This window comes from Lolium perenne, chromosome 4, assembly GCF_019359855.2.
Source record: "Lolium perenne isolate Kyuss_39 chromosome 4, Kyuss_2.0, whole genome shotgun sequence".
Taxonomy (NCBI): domain Eukaryota; kingdom Viridiplantae; phylum Streptophyta; class Magnoliopsida; order Poales; family Poaceae; genus Lolium; species Lolium perenne.
Genome location: NC_067247.2, coordinates 222,195,671 through 222,209,766, shown reverse-complemented (window position 1 = coordinate 222,209,766; position 14,096 = coordinate 222,195,671). Strand labels below are relative to the sequence as shown.

The following is a 14,096-nucleotide window of genomic DNA, read 5'->3' as shown; positions in this document are numbered from 1 at the left end:
CACAACTAGTTTGCAATGTTTTACCATTTGTCGTTTGCGTGCATGCCAGCCTGTTACTTATTTATTTTGGGAAGCCCCTGGGTGCCTTGTATCCCTTGTTTCTGGTATGCACGTATAGGTCGCGGAGCCGCTGCGAAGTGGTTTATCGCCCCAGTGTGTGTTTAAACCACCTAGTACGCTGTCGCAAACAGCTAGGTCCGCTTCGGAGATACGGCCGGACTTCGATACGGGTTCAACTTGGTTAGGTGGCTTCCTGGATATTGTTGTCGTGAAGGAGAGTGCGAGTCGTGATGTCCACCTGTCGCAAGTGGGTTGATCGTGCGTGTGGGCACATTTGGGCACCCCTGCAGGGTAAAATCTTATCGATAAGCCGTGTCCGCGGTTATGGACGACTTGGAGCTGTATGACTCGACCATAGACAACTTACACCTGTTGTTTCCATACTAATAACTTGCGTAGTAAGTTAGCACAACTTAAATAATAACTGGTTAAAACTTGTCAACCGTGTGAGTGCCCTTGAAAGTACTTCCTTGCGAGGGGGGAACGCATCGGCTGTGTTATGTTTGCAGAGTATAGAACTGTTAGTTTATGCGCTCTCTCCCCTTCTCTGTTAGACGAATGTTGTAGAGTGTCTCTATAGGTTTTTAGTGCTTGCGCGCTGCCGCTTAACCCCACCATATTGCCTATGACGTTCCTCTTGCGTCCTCTAAGTCCCCTGCGTGCCTCAAGTACAAAGGACGACTGGTTGACGAATGCTTATACGTCTTGAAGTCTTGTTAAGTACGAACCCGTACTTATTGCTGCTTCTACGGGATATAACCGGGCAGGTATGAAGATATGTTCGATGAAGGCGACGCTAGCAAGGTTACCCTTCCGGCTTGGCCTGGGCAGGGTTATGGACGCCATCGTTTATCTTCAGGACTCTTAGTCCAATTTGTATCTTGTCCGTACTCGGATACATTTGATCTCCTGTATGATTTGGATCTTTGTATGTATCTATTTGTATCTTGACTCGTTGGAGTCGTTGTTGTAATATATCTGTATCTTGTGGGCTCTATTGTAATCCTGTTGTAATGTTACCGCTCGTGATTGATTCCACCCGCATCGCGTGCATGCTTCGGCGTGTACGAGGCGCTTGGTGGTGCGTCTCCTAAAATCGATATCGTGCGGATTTCGGCGGATTCGCTGGGATCCTCATGGTACCGGTTCTGGGGCGTCACAAGTTGGTATCAGAGCATCAGGTTGACGGTACCCCACTAGTCCAGCCTTTAGGATAACCTTGCCAACGGTCGTTAAGTTTAGCGTGTCAAAACCTATTTTCTAAAATTCGTTGGATAGATCTGATTAGCTCTGATTTTCTCCTTACCTATATTCTTTCTCCTCTTACCTATGCGAGTTTTGAGTCTTCTTCCTTATCTGAGTTTTTCCGAGTCTTAGGTTTCCACGTGGGTTGAACGATCTTTGCCTTTAACCTAGTAGGACCGATCTTTGATGAATTTCGCCGGAAGCATCTCATCATCAACACGGAGCAACAATTCTTGTTAGTGGTGTCGACCGATCAACATTAAGGAAGCATTCTTGTTAGTAGTGTCAAGAAGATCAACACTTCGCCAGAAGAAGGTTCCACGCCAAGGTCGGGTGTTTGTCAACATGGTACAAAAAGATCCGATAGTTCACCTCTCTCCCCCGTACCTGGACGTGGGATCTCGGGGCGCGATCCCTTGTTAGTGGTGTCGATTGTAACGGCCCCGGGTAGTATCCCATATTAGATTTATTTGTGTTTTTCTTTTATGCATCATCATGAATCATGCATCATGTCATCCATGTTTTTCAACAAAATAAAATTATTTTACAACCATCTCTTGTCTATTATTTTAAATAAAACCCTTCTCTATTCTTCCCTCTCATATTTCTTATTTTATAATTAAGTTCTTTCCAACAAATAAATTCTTGAATATACATGTGCTTTGCTTTGATTACAAATAAAGTAAATATTTTAAAACTAGTTTTGATTCTTTATCTCATCCCTGTTTCAAGTTTAAAACTGAAAAGGAGTTTGATTTTAAAAGGTTTAAATAAAAACAGAAAAAGGTTTGCAAATCCTAACCCCTCTAACCCAGCAGCCCATCCCTGGCCCTTCTCCCTTTTCCTCCCCGTCCGGCCCACCTTCCCCTCTCTCTCTTTTGGCCCAACCCACCTCCTGGCCCGTACCTTTTCGTCAGGAGACCGAGTCTCCTTTTTCCTCGTCGTCTTCTAGCACGAAAGGAGCGTGAGTGCTCTGGTCCTCCACCACCGCGCCTTGCCCCACCTCCACCTGCTCCCTCCCCTCTTCTTATCCCTCTCCAAACCCTAGCTCCATCTCCTCTCCACCCTTGAGCCGCCGCCACCCTCTTCTCCTCCCTTTTTTTCTATTCCTCTCTCTGTAACACCACCGTGAACCACCGCGCCATCGTCGCCTTCTCCCCATCGATTTCGGCCACCCCTCGCCATGCCGAGAGCACCAGGAGGACCGCCTCGTCTCGCTGATCATCCTAGTCCAACGAATCGTCATCGCGCGCCTCGAATCGACGACACGGTCGTTTTTCCCCAACCTCGGCCGCCGCGTTTCTTCTCCGATTCCGACCGACCCCGACCTCCTCCGGCCAAACCGACCTCGCCGTCGTCCTCCTGGTAACATACCACGTCTCCTTGACCTCCTCCACGCCTCGTTCCGCCTCTCGCTGCTGTTGCCGACGTTGATGCCGCCGTTCCGCTGCAGATGGTCACCGCCGGCGAGTTCTCCGGTGGTCCCCGACAACGGCGCCACCACCCCATGGTTCGCGCCGACGAGGCGCTTCCTATGCACCAGCTTGCGCGTCCTGGAACGCCTCCAGTCGCCCGCGCGCGTCCGCACCACCGCCGGTGACCACGTTCTCTGGAACGCGCAAGGCATCGAACATCTTCCGTGCGTGCTGCACATGCTTCGCCACGTCATCCGCCACGTCGACCCCCTGGCCCCACCCGTCATCCTCTCTGGCTAGCCACCCGCCCGGTGAGATATCTCCTCCTGATCCAGATCCCTTCAGCTTTGCATCCGGGCCCCGCCTATTTTGTTTTATCAACCCGCAGCCCCTGTTCCATGCCCTTTACCGCATAACCCCCGCAACTCCTGTAAACTAACCCGGGGTCCTCCCCCCTAATTCAAAATTGTTTTCGAGTCCTTTTCTATTTAAAATAAATCTGTTTACTATATTTTAAATACTACAAACTGTATTGCTAATAACTTTTAATTAGTAACTCCAAATTAAAAGTGTTATATATGAAAATTGATCAGAAAAATATGAGGAATCTGGATATGCCATTCATTCATCTGTTAGCATCTCGCATCATGTCGCGCATTGATAGTCGTGCATGTTCACCTAACATATATGCGAAGTATTTCGGAACACCGACGTGGTTTTCCCCGCTCCGTTTAATATTGAAGTAGCTCACCCCTGCCATGTTCTTGCCATGCTAATCCACCCTTAACTTTGACGGTAGATATGCAACTCCAACCTAATTGTTTGTTCGGGGTTCCGACTCCGATTAAATTGGATAAGATGCATTGCACCATCTATGCCATGTCATGCATATCATCATAAACATGCTGGATCTTCTTATCCGTAGTAGTAAGACTTGCATACGTTGTGTGTTCCAGCATTTGCTTCTTCCCGGATAGGATCACGAAGTGGTGTGGTGAGATACGACAAGTTCTCCGGACGTTTCTCGGCAAGCTTTAACAGGCAAGCATTTTCCCCTATACTTCTGCCCCTGCAGAAGTCGCTCACCTATTTTATTTTGCCTTCTCCCTCATGCTATCCTTAAGTTGCGTTCTTGTCACGTGTCCCTTCCACTTGTTACCTCAAGCAGCCTATATTGCCACCATCACCTCCTACGGCTATTGTTTGGTTATCGGGTCTGCCTTGCGAGTCGTAGTGCATGCTAGTGTTGTGTTATCTTGATACCGTTATGCTACCTTATCGGGTTATCTGTTGGGGAACATGACACATGGTTTATGGTTATATCTGTTGAGGGTATCATGGTTACTTGTTAATAATTGTTAAGCGGAGGCATCGGTGGGTCAGCTGATCGTTTTGTGACGGCTCACTTGTGTTTCTTTAAAGCTTAGGACCCCGAGTGCTTGTTATCTGTTCCGAGACTGAGCGCTCTAACCACACGTGGGTATGTTTCTGGGTCTCCCCTCGACCACTGCCGGAATCTACAGCTTTGTCCAGTTGCCACAACTAGTTTGCAATGTTTTACCATTTGTCGTTTGCGTGCATGCCAGCCTGTTACTTATTTATTTTGGGAAGCCCCTGGGTGCCTTGTATCCCTTGTTTCTGGTATGCACGTATAGGTCGCGGAGCCGCTGCGAAGTGGTTTATCGCCCCAGTGTGTGTTTAAACCACCTAGTACGCTGTCGCAAACAGCTAGGTCCGCTTCGGAGATACGGCCGGACTTCGATACGGGTTCAACTTGGTTAGGTGGCTTCCTGGATATTGTTGTCGTGAAGGAGAGTGCGAGTCGTGATGTCCACCTGTCGCAAGTGGGTTGATCGTGCGTGTGGGCACATTTGGGCACCCCTGCAGGGTAAAATCTTATCGATAAGCCGTGTCCGCGGTTATGGACGACTTGGAGCTGTATGACTCGACCATAGACAACTTACACCTGTTGTTTCCATACTAATAACTTGCGTAGTAAGTTAGCACAACTTAAATAATAACTGGTTAAAACTTGTCAACCGTGTGAGTGCCCTTGAAAGTACTTCCTTGCGAGGGGGGAACGCATTGGCTGTGTTATGTTTGCAGAGTATAGAACTGTTAGTTTATGCGCTCTCTCCCCTTCTCTGTTAGACGAATGTTGTAGAGTGTCTCTATAGGTTTTTAGTGCTTGCGCGCTGCCGCTTAACCCCACCATATTGCCTATGACGTTCCTCTTGCGTCCTCTAAGTCCCCTGCGTGCCTCAAGTACAAAGGACGACTGGTTGACGAATGCTTATACGTCTTGAAGTCTTGTTAAGTACGAACCCGTACTTATTGCTGCTTCTACGGGATATAACCGGGCAGGTATGAAGATATGTTCGATGAAGGCGACGCTAGCAAGGTTACCCTTCCGGCTTGGCCTGGGCAGGGTTATGGACGCCATCGTTTATCTTCAGGACTCTTAGTCCAATTTGTATCTTGTCCGTACTCGGATACATTTGATCTCCTGTATGATTTGGATCTTTGTATGTATCTATTTGTATCTTGACTCGTTGGAGTCGTTGTTGTAATATATCTGTATCTTGTGGGCTCTATTGTAATCCTGTTGTAATGTTACCGCTCGTGATTGATTCCACCCGCATCGCGTGCATGCTTCGGCGTGTACGAGGCGCTTGGTGGTGCGTCTCCTAAAATCGATATCGTGCGGATTTCGGCGGATTCGCTGGGATCCTCATGGTACCGGTTCTGGGGCGTCACAGATGGCCGGAGGCGACGGGGAAAGGTGGCGGCCGGAGCTACTGCAACCCTATTAGGGTTTTCCGGACGCGAGAACGAGGGGAAGAAGGTGATGTGGGTGGCTAGGGTTCCGTGGCGGCGGCGCGGGGCTATTTGTAGGCGTTTGGGGGCGGCGGCTCGAATCTTGGCGCCGGCGAGCGAGGAGGACGCGCCACCGAGCTGCTTGCCGAACGAGAGGTGGAAGATGACCTGCAATTTTGCACACAACCCCCTAGAGGTTTAGTCGGGCTAGGATGGGCTGCTGGCTGGGCTGCAGGTGGGCTTGTTGGGCTGCACGAAAGGAGGGGAAAGGAGAGGAGGAGTTGGGCTGCTGCCCAAATAGAGAGGGTTTCTCTTCTCTCTCTTTTTCAAACTTCTGTTTTAAAATTTGTATTCAAAAACCTTTGCTGTTTTCAAAACCATTTGAGGATTTCAAACTTCTGGACATTTTGCAAATACCACATGGACTTCTTGTAGGATAACGTTGCATAGAAAACAAAAATTTTCCTACCGCGAACACGCAATCCAAGCCAAGATGCAATCTAGAAGACGGTAGCAACGAGAGGGTATCGAGTCTCACCCTTGAAGAGATTCCAAAGCCTACAAGAGGAGGCTCTTGTTGCTGCGGTAGACGATCACTTGCCGCTTGCAAAAGCGCGTAGAAGATCTTGATCACGATCGGTTCCGGCGCCACGAACGGGCAGCACCTCCGTACTCGGTCACACGTTCGGTTGTTGATGAAGATGACGTCCACCTCCCCGTTCCAGCGGGCAGCGGAAGTAGTAGCTCCTCTTGAATCCGACAGCACGACGGCGTGGTGTCGGTGGCGGTGTAGAAGTCCGGCGGAGCTTCGCTAAGCTACGCGGGAAATATGAAGTGGAGGAGCAAAGCTAGGGTTTGGGAGGGGGTGGCCGGCCACTCAAGGGGGGCGGCCAAGCTATGGTCTTGGGGTGGCCGGCCCCCTCCCTTGGCCCCTCATTATATAGGTGGATCCCAAGTGTTGGTGTCCAAGTCTTCGAATAAGACCCGAAACCAAAACCTTCCATAGGAGGGGGGAAACCTAGCCCAACTAGGACTCCCACCCAAAGGTGGGATTCCCACCTCCCATGTGGGGGGTGGCCGGCCCCCTATGGTGGAGTCCACTTGGGACTCCACCCCCACTAGGGCTGGCCGGCCATGGAGGTGGAGTCCCTTGTGGACTCCACCTTCCTTGGTGGTTTCTTCCGGACTTTTCTAGAACCTTCTAGAACCTTCCATAGAACCTTCCGCGACATTTTATTTCACATAAAATGACATCCTATATATGAATCTTATTCTCCGGACCATTCCGGAACTCCTCGTGATGTCCGGGATCTCATAAGTGACTCCTAACAAATATTCGAACTCCATTCAATAATACAAGTAATACAATTTAAACATCCAACTTTAAGTGTTAAACCATACGGTTAGACAACTAAGTGGACATTGTTGAGTACACACTCCGACCAATAACCAATAGCGGGATCTGGAGATCCATAATGGCTCCCACATATTCAACGATGACTTTAGTGATCGAATGAACCATTCACATACATTACCAATTCCCTTTGTCTCGCGATATTTTACTTGTCCGAGGTTTGATCTTCAGTATCATTCTATACCTTGTTCAACCTCGTCTCCTGACAAGTACTCTTTACTAAATACCGTGGTATGTGGTCTCTTATGAACTCATTCATATGCTTGCAAGACATTAGACGACATTCCACCGAGAGGGCCCAGAGTATATCTATCCGTCATCGGGATGGACAAATCCCACTGTTGATCCATATGCCTCAACTCATACTTTCCGGATACTTAATCCCACCTTTATAGCCACCCATTTACGCAGTGGTGTTTGGTGTAATCAAAGTACCTTTCCGGTATAAGTGATTTACATGATCTCATGGTCATAAGGACTAGGTAACTATGTATCGAAAGCTTATAGCAAATAACTTAATGACGAGATCTTATGCTACGCTTAATTGGGTGTGTCCATTACATCATTCACACAATGACATAACCTTGTTATTAATAACATCCAATGTTCATGATTATGAAACTAATCATCCATTAATCAACAAGCTAGTTTAAGAGGCATACTAGGGACTTCTTGTTTGTCTACATATCACACATGTACTAATGTTTCGGTTAATACAATTCTAGCATGATATATAAACATTTATCATAAACATAAAGATATAAATAATAACCACTTTATTATTGCCTCTAGGGCATATCTCCTTCAGTCTCCCACTTGCACTAGAGTCAATAATCTAGATTACATTGTAATATACCTAACACCCATGGCATTTTGGTGTTGGTCATGCTTTGCCCTAGGGAGAGCTTTAGTCAACGGATCTGCTATATTCAGATCAGTGTGTACTTTGCAAATCTTTACTTCTCCATCTTCGATGTACTCGCGAATCGAGTGGTAACGCAGCTTGATATGCTTCAGCCTCTTGTGTGACCTTGGCTCTTGTGCATTGGCGATGGCACCCATGTTATCACAGTAAATGATTAATGGGTCCAATGCACTAGGAACCACACCGAGCTCTACAATGAACCTCTTCATCCATACCGCTTCTGATGAAGCCTCTGAAGCCGCTATGTACTCTGATTCTGTTGAAGACTTCGCCACCGTGCACTGCTTCGAGCTTGCCCAGCCCATCTTTGCAAAGACCATTCAATATAAACACGTACCTGCATTGTGACTTAGAGTCATCGGGATCAGTGTTCCAACTTGCATCGGTGTAACTTGTTACAACGAGCTCTTGGTCACCTCCATAACAAAGAAACATATCCTTAGTTCTTTTCAAGTACTTCAGGATATTCTTGACCGCTGTCCGATGTTCCATTCCCGGATCACTTTGATATCTGCTAGTCAAACTACCAGCATGTGCTATATCCGGTCTTGTACATAGCATGGCATACATAATAGAGCCTACTGCCGAAGCATAGGGGATGTTACTCATCCTTTCTCTTTCTTCTGCCGTAGCCGGTCCTTGAGTTTTACTCAATACCTTGCCTGGTAACATAGGTAAGAACCCTTTCTTACTTTCGTCCATTCTAAACTTCTTTAGAATCTTGTCCAGATATGTACTCTGTGATAGCCCTATTAGGCGTCTTGATCTATCTCTATAAATCTTGATGCCTAATATATATGATGCTTCACCAAGGTCTTTCATTGAAAAACTATTATTCAAATATCCCTTAACACTGCTTAATAGTTCTATATCATTCCCGATCAATAATATGTCATCTACATATAATATCAGGAATGCTACAGAGCTCCCACTCACTTTCTTGTAAATACAGGCCTCTCCATGACACTGTATAAACCCGAAGTCTTTGATCACCTTATCAAAGCGTCGGTTCCAACTTCTTGATGCTTGCTTCAGTCCATAGATTGAACGCTGAAGTTTGCATACTTTGTCGCATTTTTAGGATCGACAAAACCTTTGGGTTGTACCATATACAACTCTTCCTCAATGTCTCCATTAAGGAACGCCGTTTTGACATCCATCTCGCCAAATCTCATAATCGAAAAATGCAGCTATTGCTAACAAAATCCTCACAGATTTTAGCTTCGCTACAGTGAGAAAGTCTCATCATAGTCAACTCCTTGAATTTGTCGGAAACCCTTGCGACAAGTCGAGCTTTATAGACAGAAATATTACCATCAGCATCTGTTTTTCTCTTTGAAGATCCATTTATTCTCGACAGCCTTTCGGCTATCGGGTAAGTCTACCAAAGTCCATACTTTGTTATCATACATGGATCCCATTTCGGATTTCATGGCTTCTTGCCATTTGTTGGAATCGGGCTCATCATCGCTTCTTCATACGTCGCAGTGGTCCTCATCATTGTTATCTACAATCATGACATTTAGACAAGGATCATACCAATCAGGAGTGGCACGTTCCCTTGTCGATCCGCGAGGTTCAGTAGTTTCCTCGTTGAAGTTTCATGATCATTATCATTAGCTTCCTCTCGTTGCCGTGTAGGCGGCACAGTACAACTTGGATCTTGTGCTACTCGATCAACGAGTATAGATTCATCAATCTCATCGAGTTCTACTTTTCTTCCAGTCACTTCTTTAGTGAGAAATTCTTTCTCAAGAAAGGTTCCGTTCTTAGCAACAAAGATTTTGCCTTCGGATCTGTGGATAGAAAGTGTACCCTATAGTTTCCTTAGGGTAACCTATGAAGACGCATTTCTCCGCTTTGGGTTCTAGCTTGTCCGGTTGTAACTTCTTTACATAGGCTTCGCAACCCCAAACTTTCAGGAACGACAGCTTAGGTTTCTTATTAAACCACAATTCATACGGTGTCGTTTCTACGGATTTTGATGGTGCTCTATTTAAAGTGAATGCGGCTGTCTCTAATGCATAACTCCAAAATGATAACGGCAAATCAGTAAGAGACATCATACTACGAACCATATCTAAGAGAGTTCGATTACGACGTTCGGACACACCGTTTCGTTGAGGTGTTCCCGGCGGTGTCAATTGTGAAAGTATTCCGCATTTCTTTAAATGCATGCCAAACTCATAACTCAGATATTCACCTCCACGATCAGATCGTAGAAATTTGATCTTCTTGTTACGTTGATTTTCTACTTCACTTTGAAATTCCTTAAACTTCTCGAAAGTTTCGGATTTATGTTTCATGAAATAGATATACCCATATCTACTCAGATCATCTGTGAAGGTTAGAACATAACGATAACCACCGCGCGATGCTACGCTCATTGGTCCACATACATCGGTATGTATGATTTCCAATAAGTCAGTAGCTCGCTCCATTATACCAGAAAATGGAGTCTTTGTCATTTTTCCCATTAGACATGCTTCGCATCTATCAAGTGACTCAAAGTCAAGTGATTCAAGTAATCCATCAGTATGGAGTTTCTTCATGCGTTTCACTCCAATATGACCAAGACGATAGTGCCACATATAAGTAGAATTATCATTAAGTTTAATTCGCTTAGCATCAATGTTATGTATGTGCGTATCACTACTATCGAGATCTAACGAGAAATAAGCCATTCTTTTGTGGTGCTCGACCATAAAAGATATTATTCATAAAAATAGAACAACCATTATTCTCAGACTTGAATGAATAACCGTCTTGCATTAAACAAGATCCAGATATAATGTTCATGCTCAACGCAGTACATAATAGCAATTATTTAGGCTTAAAACTAATCCCGAAGGTAGATGTAGAGGAAGTGTGCCGATTGCGATCACATTGACCTTGGATCCGTTTCCAACGCGCATCGTCACTTCATCTTTCATGATTGTCGTTTATTCTTTAGTTCTGTTTCGAGTTACAAATATGAGCAACCGAACCAAAGTATCAAATACCCAGGTACTAGAACGAGAACCGTTGAAATGAACATCTATAACATGTATATCAAATATACCTTCTTTCTTCTTCTTGACAAGGCCGCTCTTCGGATCAGCGGATACTTGGAGCAATTACGCTTCCAGTGTCCCTTCTCCTTGCAGTAATAGCACTCAGCATCAGGCTTAGGGCCGTTCTTAGGTTTCATAGGAGGCGTGGCAGCTTTCTTGCCACCCTTCTTGAATTTTCCCTTAGACTTGCCCTGTTTCTTGAAACTGGTGGTCTTGTTGACCATCAACACTTGGTGCTCTTTCTTGATCTCAATCTCAGCAGCTTTTAGCATGCCAAAAAGTTCTTGTAACTCCTTGTTCATGTTCTCGCATATTGTAGTTCATCACAAAGTTCTTGTAACTTGGTGGCGTGATTGAAGGACACGATTAATCCCACCGTTAGGAATCACTATTCCCAAGTCATCGAGTTTCTTCGCATGCCCGGTCATGGCGAGCAAGGCCTCACTAACGGAGCTGCCTTCTTCCATCATACACCAAGAAATGTTTCGATGCTTCATAGCATTCCACGGCCGCATGAGTCTCGAATATAGCTTTCAGCTCATTCATCAACTCATGAGGATCATGGTGCTCAAAACGTTTTTGAAGATCGGATTCAGGCATCGCACAGGATGGCACACCGAACTTGAGAGTACCGAGTTTTCCGAGTCGCGTAAACAGCTTTTACTTCATCGGATTCATCTTCTGCAGAGGGTCACCTAGCGCTGCATCAAGAAAAAATTGCAGATTTCCCCCACAGAGGAACATCCTCACATGACGGAACCATCGGTGAAGTTGCTACCGTTGCTCTTAAGTTTCTCTTTCTCTAGGAACCGATTAAAATTGATTGGGGACGCCATCTCTACAACATATATTTGCAATAGTTTAGACTAAGTTTATGACAAATTGAGTTCAAATTTTAATTCAACATAATTAAAAACCTAAGTGAACTCCCACTCAAAACAATATCCCTCGCATTGTCTTAGTGATCACACGAACCAAATCCACCGCACCTAAACCCGATCATCACGAGAAAAGGTGTGATTTCAATGGCGAACACTCAAAGTGTTCATCATATCAACCATATGATTCATGCTCTACCTTTCGGTATCACGTGTTCCGAGACCATGTCTCGTACATGCTAGGCTCGTCAAGGCCACCTTAGTATCCGCATGTGCAAAACTGTCTTGCACCCGTCATATGTACTTATTGAATCTATCACACCCGATCATCACGAGGTGCTTCAAACGACAAGACTTGGCAACGGTGCTACTAAGGATGAACACTTTATTATCTTGAGATTTTAGTGAGGGATCATCTTATAATGCTACCGTCGCGATCTAAGCAAAATAAGATGCATAAAAAGGATTAACATCACATGCAGTTCATATGTGATATGATATGGCCCTTTTGTTCTTGCGCCTTTGATCTTCATCTCCAAAGCACGGATATGATCTCCATCATCTTCGGGCATGATCTCCATCATCGTCGGCGTAGCGTCAAGGTCAATGGCGCCGTCTTCATGATTGTCCTCCATGTAGCAACTATTACAACTACTTTGAAATACTACTCAACATGAAATTTAAAGACAACCATAAGGCTCCTGCCGGTTGCCACAATACAATAATGATCATCTCATACATATTCATCATCACATTATGGCCATATCACATCACCAAACCCTGCAAAAACAAGTTAGACGTCTCTAATTTGGTTTGCATATTTTACGTGGTTTAGGGTTTTCGAGAGAGATCTAATCTACCTACGAACATGAACCACAACGTTGATACTAATGTTTTCAATAGAAGAGTAAATTGAATCTTTACTATAGTAGGAGAGACAGACACCCGCAAAGCCTCTTATGCAATACAAGTTGCATGTCGAACGAGGAACAAGTCTCATGAACGCGGTCATGTAAAGTTAGTCCGAGCCGCTTCATCCCACTATGCCATAAAGATGCAAAGTACTCAAACTAAAGATAACAAGAGCATCAACGCCCACAAACCATTGTGTTCTACTCGTGCAACCATCTATGCATAGACACGGCTCGATACCACTGTAGGATAACGTTGCATAGAAAACAAAAATTTTCCTACCGCGAACACGCAATCCAAGCCAAGATGCAATCTAGAAGACGGTAGCAACGAGAGGGTATCGAGTCTCACCCTTGAAGAGATTCCAAAGCCTACAAGAGGAGGCTCTTGTTGCTGCGGTAGACGATCACTTGCCGCTTGCAAAAGCGCGTAGAAGATCTTGATCACGATCGGTTCCGGCGCCACGAACGGCAGCACCTCCGTGCTCGGTCACACGTTCGGTTGTTGATGAAGATGACGTCCACCTCCCCGTTCCAGCGGGCAGCGGAAGTAGTAGCTCCTCTTGAATCCGACAAAGACGACGGCGTGGTCTCGGTGGCGGCGTATAAGTCCGGCGGAGCTTCGCTAAGCTACGCGGGAAATATGAAGTGGAGGAGCAAAGCTAGGGTTTGGGAGGGTGGCCGGCCACTCAAGGGGGCGGCCAAGCTATGGTCTTGGGGTGGCCGGCCCCCTCCCTTGGCCCCTCATTATATAGGTGGATCCCAAGTGTTGGTGTCCAAGTCTTCGAATAAGACCCGAAACCAAAACCTTCCATAGGAGGGGAAACCTAGCCCAACTAGGACTCCCACCCAAAGGTGGGATTCCCACCTCCCATGTGGGGGTGGCCGGCCCCCTATGGTGGAGTCCACTTGGGACTCCACCCCCACTAGGGCTGGTCGGCCATGGAGGTGGAGTCCCTTGTGGACTCCACCTTCCTTGGTGGTTTCTTCCGGACTTTTCTAGAACCTTCTAGAACCTTCCATAGAACCTTCCGCGACATTTTAATTCACATAAAATGACATCATATATATGAATCTTATTATCCGGACCATTAATTAACTCCTATTGATGTCCGGGATCTCATCCGGGACTCCGAACAAATATTCGAACTCCATTCCATAATTCAAGTACTACCATTTCAACATCCAACTTTAAGTGTGTCACCCTACGGTTCGAGAACTATGTGGACATGGTTGAGTACTCACTCCGACCAATAACCAATAGCGGGATCTGGAGATCCATAATGGCTCCCACATATTCAACGATGACTTTAGTGATCGAATGAACCATTCACATACATTACCAATTCCCTTTGTCTCGCGATATTTTACTTGTCCG

The 14,096-nt window shown here is 45.9% G+C and overlaps 1 long non-coding RNA gene across 1 annotated transcript; it reads left to right on the top strand.

The window, feature by feature from the left end:
- The first annotated feature begins 1,851 nt into the window (after nt 1–1,851).
- Nucleotides 1,852–5,314, top strand: LOC139830599 (uncharacterized). Its single transcript, XR_011743347.1, has 3 exons — nt 1,852–2,670; nt 2,759–3,031; nt 3,677–5,314. It is a non-coding gene; the product is annotated as an uncharacterized lncRNA (long non-coding RNA).
- Nucleotides 5,315–14,096: the final 8,782 nt, after the last annotated feature.